The sequence below is a fragment of the Coptis chinensis genome, chromosome 7 (genome assembly GCF_015680905.1).
Source record: "Coptis chinensis isolate HL-2020 chromosome 7, ASM1568090v1, whole genome shotgun sequence".
Lineage (NCBI taxonomy): Eukaryota > Viridiplantae > Streptophyta > Magnoliopsida > Ranunculales > Ranunculaceae > Coptis > Coptis chinensis.
The window spans coordinates 20,542,291-20,558,569 of record NC_141462.1 but is presented as its reverse complement, the minus strand read 5'-3'; the positions used below and the strand labels follow the sequence as shown (position 1 = coordinate 20,558,569).

At 36.4% G+C, this 16,279-nt stretch overlaps 1 pseudogene; it reads left to right on the top strand.

Annotated features, from left to right (window-relative positions):
• The first annotated feature begins 4,543 nt into the window (after positions 1 to 4,543).
• Positions 4,544 to 8,529, top strand: LOC147486539 (uncharacterized; annotated as a pseudogene).
• Positions 8,530 to 16,279: the final 7,750 nt, after the last annotated feature.

Genomic DNA, 16,279 nt, shown 5'->3' with positions numbered 1-16,279 from the left:
GATTCAAAAAAATTCTAAAACAATAGAAAGCCACCTTGACAAAACCAACAAAGATGCTCTTCAAAAGCCATCGAGAATTTTTGAAGCGTGAATTGTTGTGGTGGTAACTGGAGGATCTGAATTTTCAAGGTGGTTTCTTCTTTGCTTTTTGTTCTATAATTCTACATAGTCTTTGTCGGTTGTTTTGGTCAAAATCAGGTCAATTTAATTTGATGTTGCATGCTTTAAAGCACAACCAACAAAGACATGACTCGTGAGATGATCCCCCGCCCAATAGTAATGAAAACTCAAACTCAACCATCTTATAGTTCCCTCGTCAAAGAGGCCAATTAGTTTCGACACATAAGAAACTAATAAATATGTTCACATAAATAATAACTTTACAAACTAATACCTAAAAATCCACAACACAATTAAACATGCTACATAATCAGAAAATTTCTCATCAACCACCCTGAACGAAAACAGACGTATATTTCTCAATATAGCTTGGAAAGAGACAAATCCAATTGGGTTTGAAACTAGACTCACAGAACTACAACTTACCTTCAGACCTTGAAAGCTAAATTTTATTCAGAAAATCACAGACGTTGACAGAACTTGCTGAACTGTCAGCAGCACAAGAACTAATTCATCACTCTGAAGTAAAACAGTCATAACTATCACTATATAACTTAGAATGGAACAAACCAAAATGGATATAAAACTGCACTCGAAAGTCTACAGATTCTGTTCAGACCAATCAAGCAAATTCCACATAAATATTTTAAGGAAGCTGACTAAACATAGAACATGAGCTGGAAAATCCTAGTTAACATAGCTGTGCTAAAACAGTTGTATCTTTTAATATATATATTGGATTGAAACAAATCCAATTGGATATCAAAGTTAAGTAAGAATTCTACAACTTCTATTTGAACCTCAAAACCTAGTTCCTACACATAAATCCACACAAGTCAGCACAATAGACCACAAAAGGAAAGACAAACAAAACTAAGTTATCCTATTTGTCATAATTTCAAACTCTACAAACCCAAGTTTCTAACTTTTAGAAACATATCAATCCCAAATCAATTTTAGCAGAGAAAACATGAGAATCAACTCACCTGAATCAAGTCTAATTGAAATCAATTTCAAATCTGCCAATAATCAACTTGACTTTTCTTTTCTTCTTCAATTAAAACTTTAGCAATACAACTCCCTTGATGTTTGAATTCCACCTTGGTACTAATTACATAAAGAAGAAGAAGAAACCATCAATGAAAAGCCCCCTAAATCTTTAGCTATTCAATGGGATAAAGTAAAAAAAAAAACTAGTTTGTTTTCAGATGCATCAACCCATAAAGATATCACCTGATCTTCTTATAATCCCACAATACCCCAGCCCCACGTAATTCCAAATTAAATGCAAAGCCAATTATCCTCAAAGTACACAATAAGATCCTATTATAGCGACCCATTCAAAAGCTTGAAAACAAAAAAAGAAGTATGTAATGTTGAACAGAAAAGCAAACTTGAACTAAGGCACTAAAATTATCAAGTTTAAACTAGAAAATCCAAGACAAGGGAAACCTCACCAGATTTTGAATTGAGCCTTGTTATATCTTCAATTACACACATGTACATAAATGGACTATGCACATGCATAGGTGTACTCACCAAACCAACAAGTCAAATAGCTTTAAAAAGCGGTCTCTCCTTCAATTTTGCATAAGCATTAAACTAATCAACTAATGTACATCTAATGTGAAACTAATTACAACAAGGAATAATAAAAATGATATGATAGAGAAATCAAGTTTCCATACCCCCTCCCATACAACATGTGGCGAAAACAGATAAAAACAGACACACATGTGTGGCGCTATGTAACCGACACTAGTGTCTGACACACACAACAAGCTAAAAACAGATATAGATACTAGTGTCTACAAGGCCAAAGACGTGCTAAAGATGATAGACCCACACTAGTGGCAACTCATAAAATTGGTATATATATGGACACTATAGTGTCAATAATTAAAAACTTGTGTATAATGGACACTTCTAATAAAAAGAATTTAAAAATTACACTAGAGCAGTTTCATTTATTTCTTATTACTTTTTGTTTACTTAATCAATCATAGCTTCATGATATAAATGAAACACTTGAAAAATAAACAAACTTCTTAAGTATGGACAAATTGGATCGTGCATGTGGATATAGTAGTCCTCGAGACATAGTAGTGTTAAGTTTTCACTTTTACTAATATTCTAAATTATACCAAAGTGTTTGGAGAGTACCTCAGCCAATTACCAGACGACCCTTTCGGCATTAGGAGAGATCTTTGCTGTGGCAACAGCATGATGAATGTTCAATCTAGTCAATTTCAAATTCCTCACATTATGAAATCGGTTGGGAAGTTGCTCCAAAATAGCAAAGGATAATGACATTCTGGCAAATGGAAAAAAGGAACATAAATATATTGAGAATACAGAGAATATGTACTCAAAGATAATACAATACTTTACTATCAATGACTCTGTAAGATATTTAACCAAATAATTACTACATAAATTCCAAAGAAGTACAATAGGCCAATTTGAATCAGGATCAAAATCATCACCAATACAAATACTATACAACCCAATTTCACGGTGTGCTCGTAAGATATTTTACGAGTTGGCATGTGGGGTGGACAGAGTATGGTTCGAGGTAACCAAATCTTAATTACAATGCAAATACGAAGACCTAATTTACTCTTAAGTTTTCTATATCTCCACAAGCAAGTTGGAGTTAGGAAGACCTCTACAGTAATATTATATCTTTAAAAAGCTTACTCCTAGGGCACATATGACCTGTAGCATCACATGGTGTTATAATTACATGTAGCATCATGGTGTTATAATTACCAGTAGCACATGGCAGTATAAAGACCTGTAGCATCACTGTATTATAATGAGATGCATGGAATAAAAAATAAGTAGTTATATAGTACTAGAAGTTATAAGTATTGTAAAAGAAAAAGTAAATAAATGAGAAAACTAAATAAACAAATAACGACTTAAAAATGAGAGGCAGTTATATAGTTATGACCTTGAGGTGCTCCAAATTGAGATGACTTTAGAAAAATCACCAAATGAGCAGACGAAGTTTGTTAATTATTCAAGGCTATATTTTCCCTAATATCTCTATGAACAATCCATATATAGCTGACAAAGCCTCACTAATCATACATTCAAAGTCTTTCAAATGCTAATAACAATTGAGCCCCATGTTACAGAATCCATAAACACACATGCCCAACTAGATATAACATAAAAATCAATACTTTATTTAGTTAACATTAACAAACAATTATTCCTAGTAAAAATACCAATCATTTAACAACTGACATGGCATAAGAACATTTTCAAAACATAAGTGGTCTTAGCAAGAAGCGGCAGAGAAAAAGTGTCAAAACACCTACAATACAACAAGCAACACTGAAACAAAAAACAAATAAAAATATGTATTAGTAATCCTTTGGTAAACACAAAACAGGAAGAAGAAATACCCTATTGTAAAACACAAAAATAAAATAACAAAGAAATGAGAAAATAATCAAAATTGAAAAACTAGGAGAGACAAAAATTACATTTGAGAAAGCATTCACAGCACCATGTCTCCTTAAGATTCTGAACGCACCACCACCAAACAAAAAACGATCTCTTGAGAAGAGGGTTTGGTGAGAAGAAGATGGGATGAGTTAGGGTTTAGGTTTTGAGTAAGTATTGGATGATAGAGAAAAATTAAGGGTTTTAAAATGATTCTTCTATTCCAAATGGATCCCCATGAGAGAAGAATACTTCTTCACCCAAATCAAGGGATTATTGGGCGGCTTCATCAGAAGAAGATGAGTTTTTAGGTTGAAGTGAAGCAAATCACGGGACCAAAGAAAAGGGTATTTTAGGTTGCGACAGAAAGTGCTGAAGTTTAAGACGTTGAGTTTCGTGTTTTTTATTAAGACAGGTATTTTCGTACCAAATCTTTGAAGAGTCCTACACTTTGTACTTGCGACGGGTTTTGAAGGATGTACGACGGGAATACAAGTAGTTAATTAAGGACGGTAGAATTAGTCTTATAGGGTCGTCCTTAATCAACAATTCTGGTGTAGTGTATTGACAGTGTGGTTCACAAGACTTTCTTGGAAAGTTATTCAGATGACCCTCTTGAGTCTTGTTTAACTCACTTTGGTGGTGATTTTGATGTGGATAAGTCTATTTGTGAAGTAAATGCTTTGCTTGATGCCACCCCAATCGTAGATACTAATAAGTGGAAAACCAAGGTAGAACCTCTTTCTCCTTCTGAGTCTAAACCAGTTCCTTCCATAGAGAGTCTTCCTAAACTTGAGTTGAAACCATTACCTGACACTCTTAAATATGTCTTTTTGGGGCCTGATGAGACCTTGCTTCTAATCTTGATAGTGAACAAGAGAGTAAATTGCTTAGGGTTCTTAGAAACCATAAGACAGCTTTAGGGTGGACTATTACTGATATTAACGGGATAAGCCCCACTGATTATATGCATCATATTCATCTAGAGGAGAATGCTAAACCAACCCGTGAATTCCAAAGACGGCTTAATCCTAACATGAGATAGGTAGTGAGAGCCGAGGTTCTCAAGTTGTTAGATGCGGGTATCATTATCCCATCTCTGATAGTCAATGGGTGAATCCGGTTCAGGTTGTCCCTAAGAAGTCTGGTATTACGGTAGTTAAGAATGCGAATGGCGAGTTAGTTCCTACCCGTATGACTACTGGGTGGCATTTTTGCATTGACTATCGTAAGTTGAATCTAGCCTAGGAAAGATCACTTTCCTCTTCCTCTTATTGATCAGATGCTTGAACGGTTAGCCGGTCATAAGTATTATTGCTTTCTCGATGGTTATTACGGTTATTACCAAATATGTATTACACCTGAGGATCAAGTAAAGACTACATTTACTTGTCCATTTTGGAACTTTTGCCTACCGTCGTATGCCATTTGGGTTATGTAATGCACCTGGTACCTTCCAGAGATGCATGCTTAGCATTTTTTTTTGACATGGTAGAAAGGTTTCTTGAGGTGTTTATGGATGATTTCTCCGTATTTGGTGATTCTTTTGATGAGGGTTTGCACCATTTGGATTTAGTGTTAATTAGGTGCAAGGAGAAGAATCTTGTGTTGAATTGGGAGAAGTGTCATTTTATGGTTCAACAGGGTATTGTTCTTGGTCATATTGTTTCTACTAAAGGAATTGAGGTCGATAAGGCTAAGATTGATGTCATTTCTAGTCTTCCGCCACTTAAGACTGTGAAAAATATTAGGTCTTTTTTAGGTCATGCTGGATTTTATAGGCGATTCATTAAGGACTTTAGCAAGATTTCTCGTCCCTTATGCAATTTACTTGGTAAGGACGTCGATTTTGTCTTTGATGATGATTGTTTGAAAGCTTTTGAGAAGCTTAAGCATTTATTGACTACCGCTCTTATCATACAACCACCTGATTGGAATGTACCTTTTGAGTTAATGTGTGATGCGTCGGACTATGCTATTGGGGCTGTTTTAGGTCAATGGTTTGATAAGTTGCCCCATGTAATTTATTATACGAGTCGAACTCTTAATGATGCCCAAATGAATTACACTACAACCGAGAAGGAATTGTTAGCTGTTGTGTTTGCTTTAGACAAGTTTAGGTCTTATCTCATAGGGTCTAAGGTTGTCGTGTTTACTGATCATTCAGCTTTGAAGTATCTTCTTTCTAAAAAGGATGCTAAAGCGCGTCTTATTCGTTGGGTCCTCTTATTACAATAGTTTGACATTGAGATTAGGGATAAAAAGGGTACAGAGAACGTGGTCGTTGACCACTTGTCTAGGCTTATAGTAGAGTCTTCTACTATTCTTTTGCCTTTGAATGAGTCCTTCCCTGATGAGCAACTTTTTGTTGTCTCCCAGTTGCCTTGGTATGCAGATATTGTTAATTATCTTGTTATAGGTCAGTTTCCTTCTCATTGGAGAAAACAAGATAAATCTAAGTTTCTTCTTTGAGGTTAAATATTTTTAAGGATGACCCATACTTGTTTAAGTCATGCCCGATCAGTTGTTAGGAGATGTGTTCCCGAGAGTGAGTTTTGTAGTATTCTCTCCTTTTGCCATGACCATGCATGTGGTGGTCACTTTGGTCCTAAGAAGACGGCTGCTAAGGTTTTGCAGTGTGGTTTTTATTGGCCTACTCTCTTTAGAGATGCACATGAGTTTTGTTTAGGATGTGATCGATGCTAGCGTACGGGTAATATTTCCCATAGGAACATGATGCCTCTTTCCCCTATTTTGGTTGTTGAGCTTTTTGATGTGTGGGATAGGGGTGGGAATTTGGCCCTAACGACCCTAACCCGGCCCTGACCGACCCGACCCTAAGCCCTATAAAGCCCTCACAACTAAAGCTCTCACAGAGTTTAGGGCCGGGCCGGCCCGGCCTTAGAATGCTTTCTAGGGCAGGGCTAGGGCTAAGATTCTAAAACATAGGCCCGACCCTAACCAAGCCCTAACCGGCCCTGTTTCATACTTTCACTATAAATACACATACCATAATTGTCCAACTCTTTGTTAAATATTTTCAATTAAAATAACATTGTCCTTTGTAATTTATCACTTACACCCAAGGGTACTTCCAATAACTTGTTTTATATAACAAAAACTTGTCAACTTAGCAGCCATGAAGAACAATGAGCACTAGCCTAATAAAAAATAAGACTTTATTCCTTTGATCATCAAGTCAAAGTCCATAACTTATTATTCTCAATTTCTTTTCTCACTTATTTCTTATAAATTATATTTTTATTCACATCCAAGCCAAGTCTAAAACTAAAGGTTTCCTTCCACACCATTAAAGCAAAATACAGAGCAGACATTTGTAACATAGAAACCAAAAAACACCCTTTATCAGAAAAATGACATTTATAATCTCAAACCTTTCTCCATCACTTGTTCAAAAGCCAATATTTTCATTTCCATATACAAAGCTTGAATCACTTTTAAATTAGAAGAAAGGTAATATTATATTTGTTTGAATCTATTATAGAAATAATTTATGATATTACAAATAGTTTAACAACTTCTATGACCCTTAACCAAAACTATTATGTTTCTTCTTTATATCTATTACTTCTTCCTTTAAAATGATAATATAATTATTTGTCTATGTATTTCAATGTTAAATGTAATTTTAGTGAGGTTTGAGTACAAGGAAGAACAAATTCCGAACTCTCGATGTACTTGAGTTCATTAGATTGTGGATGTGCATTTTAAATTTTGGACTTATCTGAGGATTATTACTAGATTGGTTGGACTTTGAGTTTGTAGATTATTGTACATTTTTGTAATATAAATGAGTTTTAAAACTGATGTAGTAAAAAAAAAGAAAATATATAGGCCCGGCCCTAAAGCCCGACCCTAAAGCCTTTAAAGAGGGCTAGGGTCAGGGTCAGGGCTTGAGATTTAGACTTGTGACCCGGCCCAACCCGGCCCGATACTGACTTTAGGGCCGGGCCGACCCGACCCTAATATCTGAAGGGCTTTAAATGTTTAGGGCCGGGCTAGCCCGACCCGGCCCATTGCCCACCCCTAGTGTGGGGTATAGAGTTCATGGGTCCTTTTCCTCTTTCCTTTGGCTATCTTTATATCCTCGTCGCGGTAGATTATGTTTCTAAATGGATTGAGGCGGTGCCATGTAAAACAAATGATCACAAGGTTGTAGTTAACTTTATGAAATATAATATATTTTCTCATTTTGGTACTCCTCGTGCAATTATAAGTGATAATGGTACTCATTTTACAAATCGTGCGTTTGAATCTTTAATGAAAAAGTACTCTATTACTCATAAACTTGCTACCCTATACCATCCCCAAACTAGTGGCCAAGTTGAAGTATCTAATAGGGAAATTAAATGGATTTTAGAAAAGACGGTACGACCTGACCGTAAGAATTGGTCTCAACGTCTTAATGATTCCCTTTGGGCTTATAGGACTGCTTATAAGACTCCCATTGGTATGTCTCCTTATAGGCTTGTGTTTGGGAAGGCATGCCATTTGCCTGTGGAATTAGAACATCGTGCTTTTTGGGCCATTAAAACTTTTAACTTTGACATGTGTAGAGCAGGTTCACAACATAAGCTCCAATTGAATGAGTTAGCTAAGTTAAGGAATGAGGCATATGAGAATGCCAAAATTTACAAAGAGCGGACTAAGATTTTTCATGATAAATCTATTCTTCGCAAGTCTTTTGAACCTAATAAAAAAGTTTTGCTATATAATTCTCGTTTGCGTCTTTTTCCTGATAAGTTACATTCTAGGTGGATTGGTCCTTTCATTGTTAAAACTGTTTTTCCTTATGGTGCTGTTGAGATAGAGGATCCTACGGGTGGTCGTGTGTTTAAGATTAATGGTGAACGCTTGAAACCATATCTTGATGGTTTTGCTAATAAGGATGTGCAAAAGGTGGATCTTATTGATCCTGTTTATCATGACTAAATGAGTATGCTTGTTGTATTTTAGTAGTTTAGATTTTGTTTTTCTTTTGTAAGAGTCGCTTCGCATTGTTCCCAAATACTTCATTCTAGCCCTTAGTCTCCATTTGGGTTAACCAATGAGAAACATATTATTGTGATTTTCAGGTTATGACAGGTTTTATATTTATGAAATGTCGAAAATACAGAGGAGACTCTGTCGAATTTTTTTGAATTTTGGGGCATTCATTTTATGTTTCGTTGGTAGACAAAGTGCTAATCTAAGAATTGGGTGTCTGGGCGCAAGCATTAAATTGACTAGAGGCGTTAACTGTAAGCTTATGGGAGGCAACCCATGTTTTTATTTTTGTTGAGTCTTTTGTGCACGTGTATCATGCATTCCACTCTAGCACCTTTTCTCCGCCTTTTTGGAGACGTGTAACTCTATGGGATGAGACACGTGACACATTTTAGTCATTGTAGTAACTTGGTCCTCTTTTATATTATCATTGTTATATCTTTCGTGAGGTACTAATTTCTACAGGTACCTTAAAGATATTATTTTTCGTTTTTGGAAGCTCTTGGTAACCTCTTTCCTTATATACTTTTACTTGTCCATGTTGTTATCTTTTAAATTACGCATCTATGTTAACATTGAGGACAATGTCTATAAGAAGTTTGGGGGTGGGAACAAAATGTTTGTTTAGTGAAAAATAAATATGTCCAAACATGGTATGATTAATGGTGATTTTCTATGATGAGAAATTTTAAAAAAATTGATTTCTAAAGCCACTGATTTTCAAGGAATCTATGAAGTTAAGAGTCACTTTTGAAGTTGTTGTTGCTTAGACTATTTTCTACCTCTAGAAATAGATTTTATTGATGAAAGTCTAAGCCAAAGTGAAATTTGCACTATTAGCCACCTGATACATGTCAAATTGAAGAGTAATTTAATCTCCTAGTGAACTAGAAAAGGAATATAGGGACTTAACCCGTGAGACTTGAGCCTTTGAATTTCTTGGAGAGTCTTTACGTATATTCAGAGTTCAAGTTGACTCATTCATTCTTCTGTGCTTAAATTCGTTGTATAGTCTCATTTTTTTCTTGTTTTGGTAGATCACAAAGTGACATCAATTGGGGAGATGGCCATTAGGTCTTGTAGTCTATTCGAAGCAGAATATCATACTGATAAGTCAAGTAGTAAGCCAATTAGCCTTTATCTATACCACCTAGTAGGATTTTCATGTTAACCCTTTTTTTAGCCTTATATATTAAGCCTTTTCTTCTTAAACCAACTATCCTTAACCTAACTCCAAATAAGGAGTGTAAACCCATATTATTAGTATTACCCATATTTCTGAGGATTTCTAAAGGATTAAAGAGACAGCTAGAAGAAGAAGATTCTGAAGGAAAAATTTACTAAAGTCAAATGAAGAAAATCATTCTTTTTGCTCAAAGTGCTTCAATAGAAAAAAAAAAAAAAAAAAAAATATATATATATATATAAAAAAAAAAAAAAATCATTGAGCAGAAGTAGTGAGAAAGTCAAGTAATGTGATCTACAAAGTGAAGAAATTTTCCATGAAGGTCAAGTACAAGATGGTCTTTAGTTTATTCTCAGAAATTTTTATTCCTTTTTACCATTTTCTTGTCAACCTATCCTAAGCCCCGTCTTAATATCCAGACTTATCACAAAAGTATGATATGAAGTGTAGAATAGGCGAGAGGATGCTAAAGTAAAGGACCCGACACTTCATATGTGATTGATGTTATTTCCATGAGACTAATTTGTTTTTGAAATTTTATAAGTCTGTCTTTCTGGGTAAGTATGTGGGATGTTCTATTATTTTACTCATTTCCCTGCATACAGAGGTAAAATTGAAAACTTCTCTGAGATATAGACTTTCTTGTGAGTGTATGAATGGTGAGGATTGAAGTTGATATGTTCTTTGGATAGTAAGTTAGGAATTCCATTACTTGGATAAGAGATTGTATCAGTTTGACTAAACACACACACGCTTTGGTTTGGAGTAGTAATCAATGATTTCTATCTTTGGAAGTAGTGATGTGTCTTAGTGATAATGATGTAAACTGTGGTAATTGATGTTTATTGAACTTGTTTGTCAGTTGGAAAAAGTTTTTATCTCTGAGAAATTTATATATATCACTATATATCATGTTACGTTAATGTTTGTGAGTATCATTTCTGAAAACCCTCACGAGACTAAACTCGTCTACTAGGGGTAACCTAGGGGTTTAAAAGGCTTGTTACACATGCTAAGTGTAATCGTGATTCCTACGAAAGTGAGTTAGGATTTTTGTTATTAGTTGATAAGAACCCAAAACTGTAGTTTTAACCCTGTAACAGTCATACTTTTAGACCAATTATGTGAGTAATAATTAAGAGTTAATACTGATTATGTGTTTTTATGCGTTTCAGGCTTCAAAGTCAATTATGTGCAGAAATGTGCCACTTTGATGAGATAAAGGAGCAATGGTTGGTTGCTAAGGAGTTCTGTGATTAAAGACCAAGATTCAAGAAGACAAAGCCTTTCTAAAGCCCGGTCAAAGCTGAAAAGTCAAAGTCAACGCAAAGCTAAACAAACACACAAAGTCGTGAGAACTTCCAAAAGCCGTATCTTTGGACTCAGACCTCGGAATTGGGTCTACCTTATGTCAAAACGACCGGCTCTGAAAGAGCTTTCCAATGGTCCAAGCCTTGGCCTAATCAGAGGAGCAAAAGTGGACGAAAAGTCTGTCGAAGCCAAATGCAGCTGAAAAGGCCTTTTTGGACTGAAAGTATTGGGTTTTGGGCCTGATTCTCTGGCCCAAAACATGGATCCAAGCCCATGCACGATTTTTGGATCTGAACATATAAAAACCAAAGCTTAGCTCTTTGTTAATGGTAGCTAGTTAGACCTAAAACTATAGATAATTCTAGATCTAGTTTTCATTAAATAAAAATTAAGTTTAGTTTAAATTCAATTCTTGTTTTAGATTAAACTCTTAGAATCATTGTTCTTCATTAGTTTGATAAATAAAATAGTTAGTTTGTCAATTTCGATTTTGTCATTTACCATTGTTTAGATCTAAATTCCTTTATTACTTGTTATTCATTTCCTAGTTATTACCTAAGATTTCAATTATTGTTTAGATAAGTTGCATAAAGATAGAATTTTTATATGATGTCTAGTTTTAAATCAATGTGAAATAATAGTAGTATGAATCAAGGCTAAACCTCCATTAGAGGGGTTAAAGAAGCCTTGATGACGCTTGATCCTTGTTAAACTTAGAAATCGTCGTGATAATTATTCCACTCTAGAAACGATTAATTCACCATTAAAATGGGTTTAATCGCTCACATGCTAGTTATGAATTGGTAGAAATGTCATGTATAATTAGGGATTAGAATTACTATTTTGATATGCTAAGCATTCAATTTGGATCACGACGAGTCTTTGTTAGTAGGATTAAGTCGAGTTAAGGTGGATTCAATTCCCTTTAATTCTTTATCTAGATTCAACCCGCTTAGCATTCTATCATTTTGTTATTCGTAACTTGTTAATTGAATTCACCTCGTAGTATAGAATTCCCCTCGTAAATCTCTCATTAGACTTAAGACCAATTAATTAGACTAGAAAACATTCCATGCTAAAGAACTAGGAGTGGAACGAATTTGTTACTCCACTCTATTTCGATAGAATTGAGAGTAGAAAACTTGATAAACCTAGGCACGTAATAAGTTTTAGTTTACTTACGTTTTGAGTTTTATCGTTCATTTCGTAGGTAAACTATCATTTTTATGTTTTATCAAATGGCGCCGCTGCCATCTTAGTTACCTTTAGCATTGTTTTCATAGTATAATTAGTCATTTTTAAGTCCCATTAAACCCACCCACCCTTGTTTGATTCATACTGTGGTTGTCCGTTTCAGCATTGAAAAGTTCCGTGAAAATTACACCGAAGCGACCACCTTCAAACGGAGCGCACCTGCGCCCAAACGCCTGGAACCTTGAGCGCGACCCGCGCCCAAACCGAGCGCGACCCGCCCTAAAACACTGTAACTTGAAGTTACACGGAGCGCACCTGCGCCCAAAGTGAGCGCACCCGCGCCCTAAGCTGAATTTTGCCGGATTTCCACAGGTTTGTTTCGAACTTCGAGTTTTTAAGTTTTTTAGTGTTCTAACTTGTTATATACACTGAACACGCGTAAACAAGACGCTATTCATAAGCGAAGCAAGGACGCAATCAGGTATTCCTTTCTTCCATACCTCGCATCTCCAGTTAGAGGTTTATACTAATATATCAAGATTGTTTGGAGGGTTGTCGTGTTTAGATTTAGACTTGCATGAGATTAAGGTCCGGGTGGGAGAAAACACGAACGTAATTAACCGTCAACGTCAACAAACAAATCTATCGAGTATACCAATCACTACACCTCTAGCTACTATCCCACCCACCACACCTGACATAATGGCTGAAGAAAGAGAGACTCCTCTCTCTGACTTTTACAAAGCCTTGAGTGATAGCCCTAAATCTTGCATCGTTCTAGCAGACCCAGTAGGGGATTTTTGAATTCCCCCAAACATAATTAATTTGTTACCCGTTTTCCATGGTTTAAACCATGAAAAACCTTATCAACACATGCGTAGGATTGAACAAGTCCTTACAACATTCCATCATCCTACGGTTGGTGCGGAACAAATTAAACTAAGGGTATTTCCCTTCACCTTAGCCGATAAGGCAGCGTCTTGGTTAACTGCCCAAGCACCTAACTCTGTGGACTCGTGGGCTAAACTTGTTCAGCTGTTTATGGAACATTTTACCCCTTTAAAAGATGGATGAGATGCTTTCCAAGATTCATTTTTTAAATGAGAATCCTCATGAATCATTTTTCGAGGCTTGGAATCGTTTCACCGATCGCTTTATAGAGTGTCCACACCATAACCTAGCAAAAGACACGTTAGTTCGTGCCTTTTTCAAAGGACTTCAACATCACCATAAAGAAGTCATTGACATAATGAATGGGGGTAGTTTCCTAAGTAAAGGAGCCTTGGAGGCTTACAAATTTTTAGAAGATCAAACTAAACGCAATAATAATTGGGGGGGTAGTGATGATATCCCCCGCTCTGCTAGTTCTTCTTCAATAGTTAAGGTCGCCGGTATGTTTGAGATGAAACCCAATCCAGAACTTAAAAATTTAATCGAATCTCTAACTAAAAAGGTTGAGGCTATTTCTGTTCAACAAAAGCCTATCCCCGTCATGAATGTAAACTCCAACCCATGTAATTTCTGTTTGAATCCTGAGCACCCTGACTCCTATTGTCCTCTTGCCTATGAACAACAACAATTAGAGCAAGATAATGTTTGCTCCATTAATAGCTACCCTATTCCTAATGCCCCATGGTGACAACATCCCAACTTTAGTTGGCGAAACAATCAACAAGTTACACCTCCAGGGTTTAATAACCAAAATGTTAGGCAAGCAAACAACTATAACCAAGCTCCACCTAGACAAGGACAAGCTCAGGGGAATTATAATAATTATAACAACCAAGCGCAACCACGACAAGGTCTAGCACAAGGTCAGGGTAATTATAATAGTTATAATACCAATAGAGGTATTGTACCGGTTAACAATAGTAACTATCACAACCCACCCATAAATAATCAACGTGAGATAGTTCCAGTCGCACCACCTGTGACTACTACACCTACACAACCGGATCGTATCGACACCTTTATACAGGTTACCCAACAACTTTTCTAAACAATGACTCAATCAAACCAATAGATCTTACAATCCATAAATCAGGGCATACAACAATTAGCCCAAGAGAAAGCCTAACCAAAAGGCGTGTTTCCAGGACAAGCGATACCAAACCCTAAAATAGCAAACACAGCCTTTGAGGTAAACGGTAATACTAGTACGGAAACTACAATCGTAGGTGACCTAAATGCCATCACCACTCTCCGTTCTGGAAGAGTGGTTGATAACAAAGTAACTATGCCTATAGTTACCCCATCAAGATACTCCCACCGGATATCGAACTAGATACCGTAATAGAAACTGAAGAGCCTACCACTGTAGAGGTACCAGTTAAACAACAAACTAAGAAACAAAAAGCCAATGTTACACATCAAGTCGAGCCATACGCTAAATATAGAGCGAAACCACCGTTCCCTCAGAAATTAGCCATGCTAACCAGGGATACAAACTTTGAGGAGATTAGGAACGTTTTCAAAAATCTAACGATAAACCTTCCTTTTCTAGAAGCTATTAAACTGCTACCTAACCACGCTAAGTTTCTTAAGGAGTTATGCACTACTAGGCGTAAGACCAACATACCTAAAGACGCCTTTCTAACTGAACAGTTCCCAACTTTATCCGAAAATAATGGAATTGTTAAGTACAAGGACCCTAGTCGTCCTACTGTAAAATGCACCTTAGGAGATTCCCACACGACAACCGCTTTATTAGACCTAGGGGCGAGTGTTAACTTACTCCCTTATTATTTGTATAAACAAATAGGTCTATAGAAAATGCAGCCTACAAGAATAACGTTGCAGTTAGCAGACAGGTCTATAAAGTATCCTAAGGGTGTAGTGGAAAACGTGCTTGTTAAGGTTCAAGATTTCTACTATCCTGCAGATTTTGTTATCCTCGATACAAAAGTCGCTAACGACTCTGTACCGATCATCTTAGGGCACCCCTTCTTGGCAACTGCCAATGCGCTTATAAATTGCCGCGATGGTAAGATGTCCTTATCTTTTGGCCATCTTTCTATTGAGGTAAATGTTTTTAAAATGATGAAACAGTTACCAGAATCGTCTATAGATGGGGAGGTTAGCATTATTGAGAGCTTAGCTCAAGATTATTTTAACAACACGTTTCCCGAAAACCAGATGTATAAATTCCTTTCTTTTGGAACTTCAGATTTTGTAAATGACTCCTACTTAGAGGAAGTTAACACCATCTTGGAGTCCACACCAATTGTAGACCCTTCGGTTGCCCCATATACTGAGTATGAAGACTTACTACCTAAGCAAGTATTCATTATGCAAAATGGGGACCCTGATGAAACATCTATTGACATTCCTTCCACCCCAGTGCTTAAACCTCTTCCCCCAGAGTTAAATATATTCAACTTGATCCGGATGGTAGTCATCCGGTAATTATATCTTCTCAGTTAACTAAGGGTGACGAGACATGTTTAATCCGGGTGATTAGGGAACATCGGTCTGCGATTGGTTGGTCCCTAGCCGACATTAAGGGAATTGACCCTAATGTTTGCACTCATCGCATCCATTTGGAGGATAACGCGAAGATTTTCGAACGCGAACCTCGGCGTCGTTTGAACCCCGCCATGAAAGAGGTGGTTAGGGAAGAAGTCTTACGATTACTCGATGCGGGTATCATATACCCAATCTCTGATAGCGAATGGGTAAGCCTCATTCATGTAGTTCCTAAGAAATCGGGAGTTACCATGGTGCGTAACGGAAAAGGTGACTATGTTGTCACACAAGGTCCTATGAAATGGAGAATTTGTATTGACATGACGTTTAAATGCTATGACATGAAAGGATCACTTTCCTTTACCTTTTATAAATCGGATGCTCGAGCGCCTAAATTCGGGTCATGCTTTTTATTGTTTTCCGGATGGCTACTCAGGCTATTTTCAGATTATTATTGATATTGATGACCAAGAAAAGACTACCTTCACATGTCCCTTTGGAACGTATACCTATAAACGAATGCCTTTTGGCCTTTGTAAT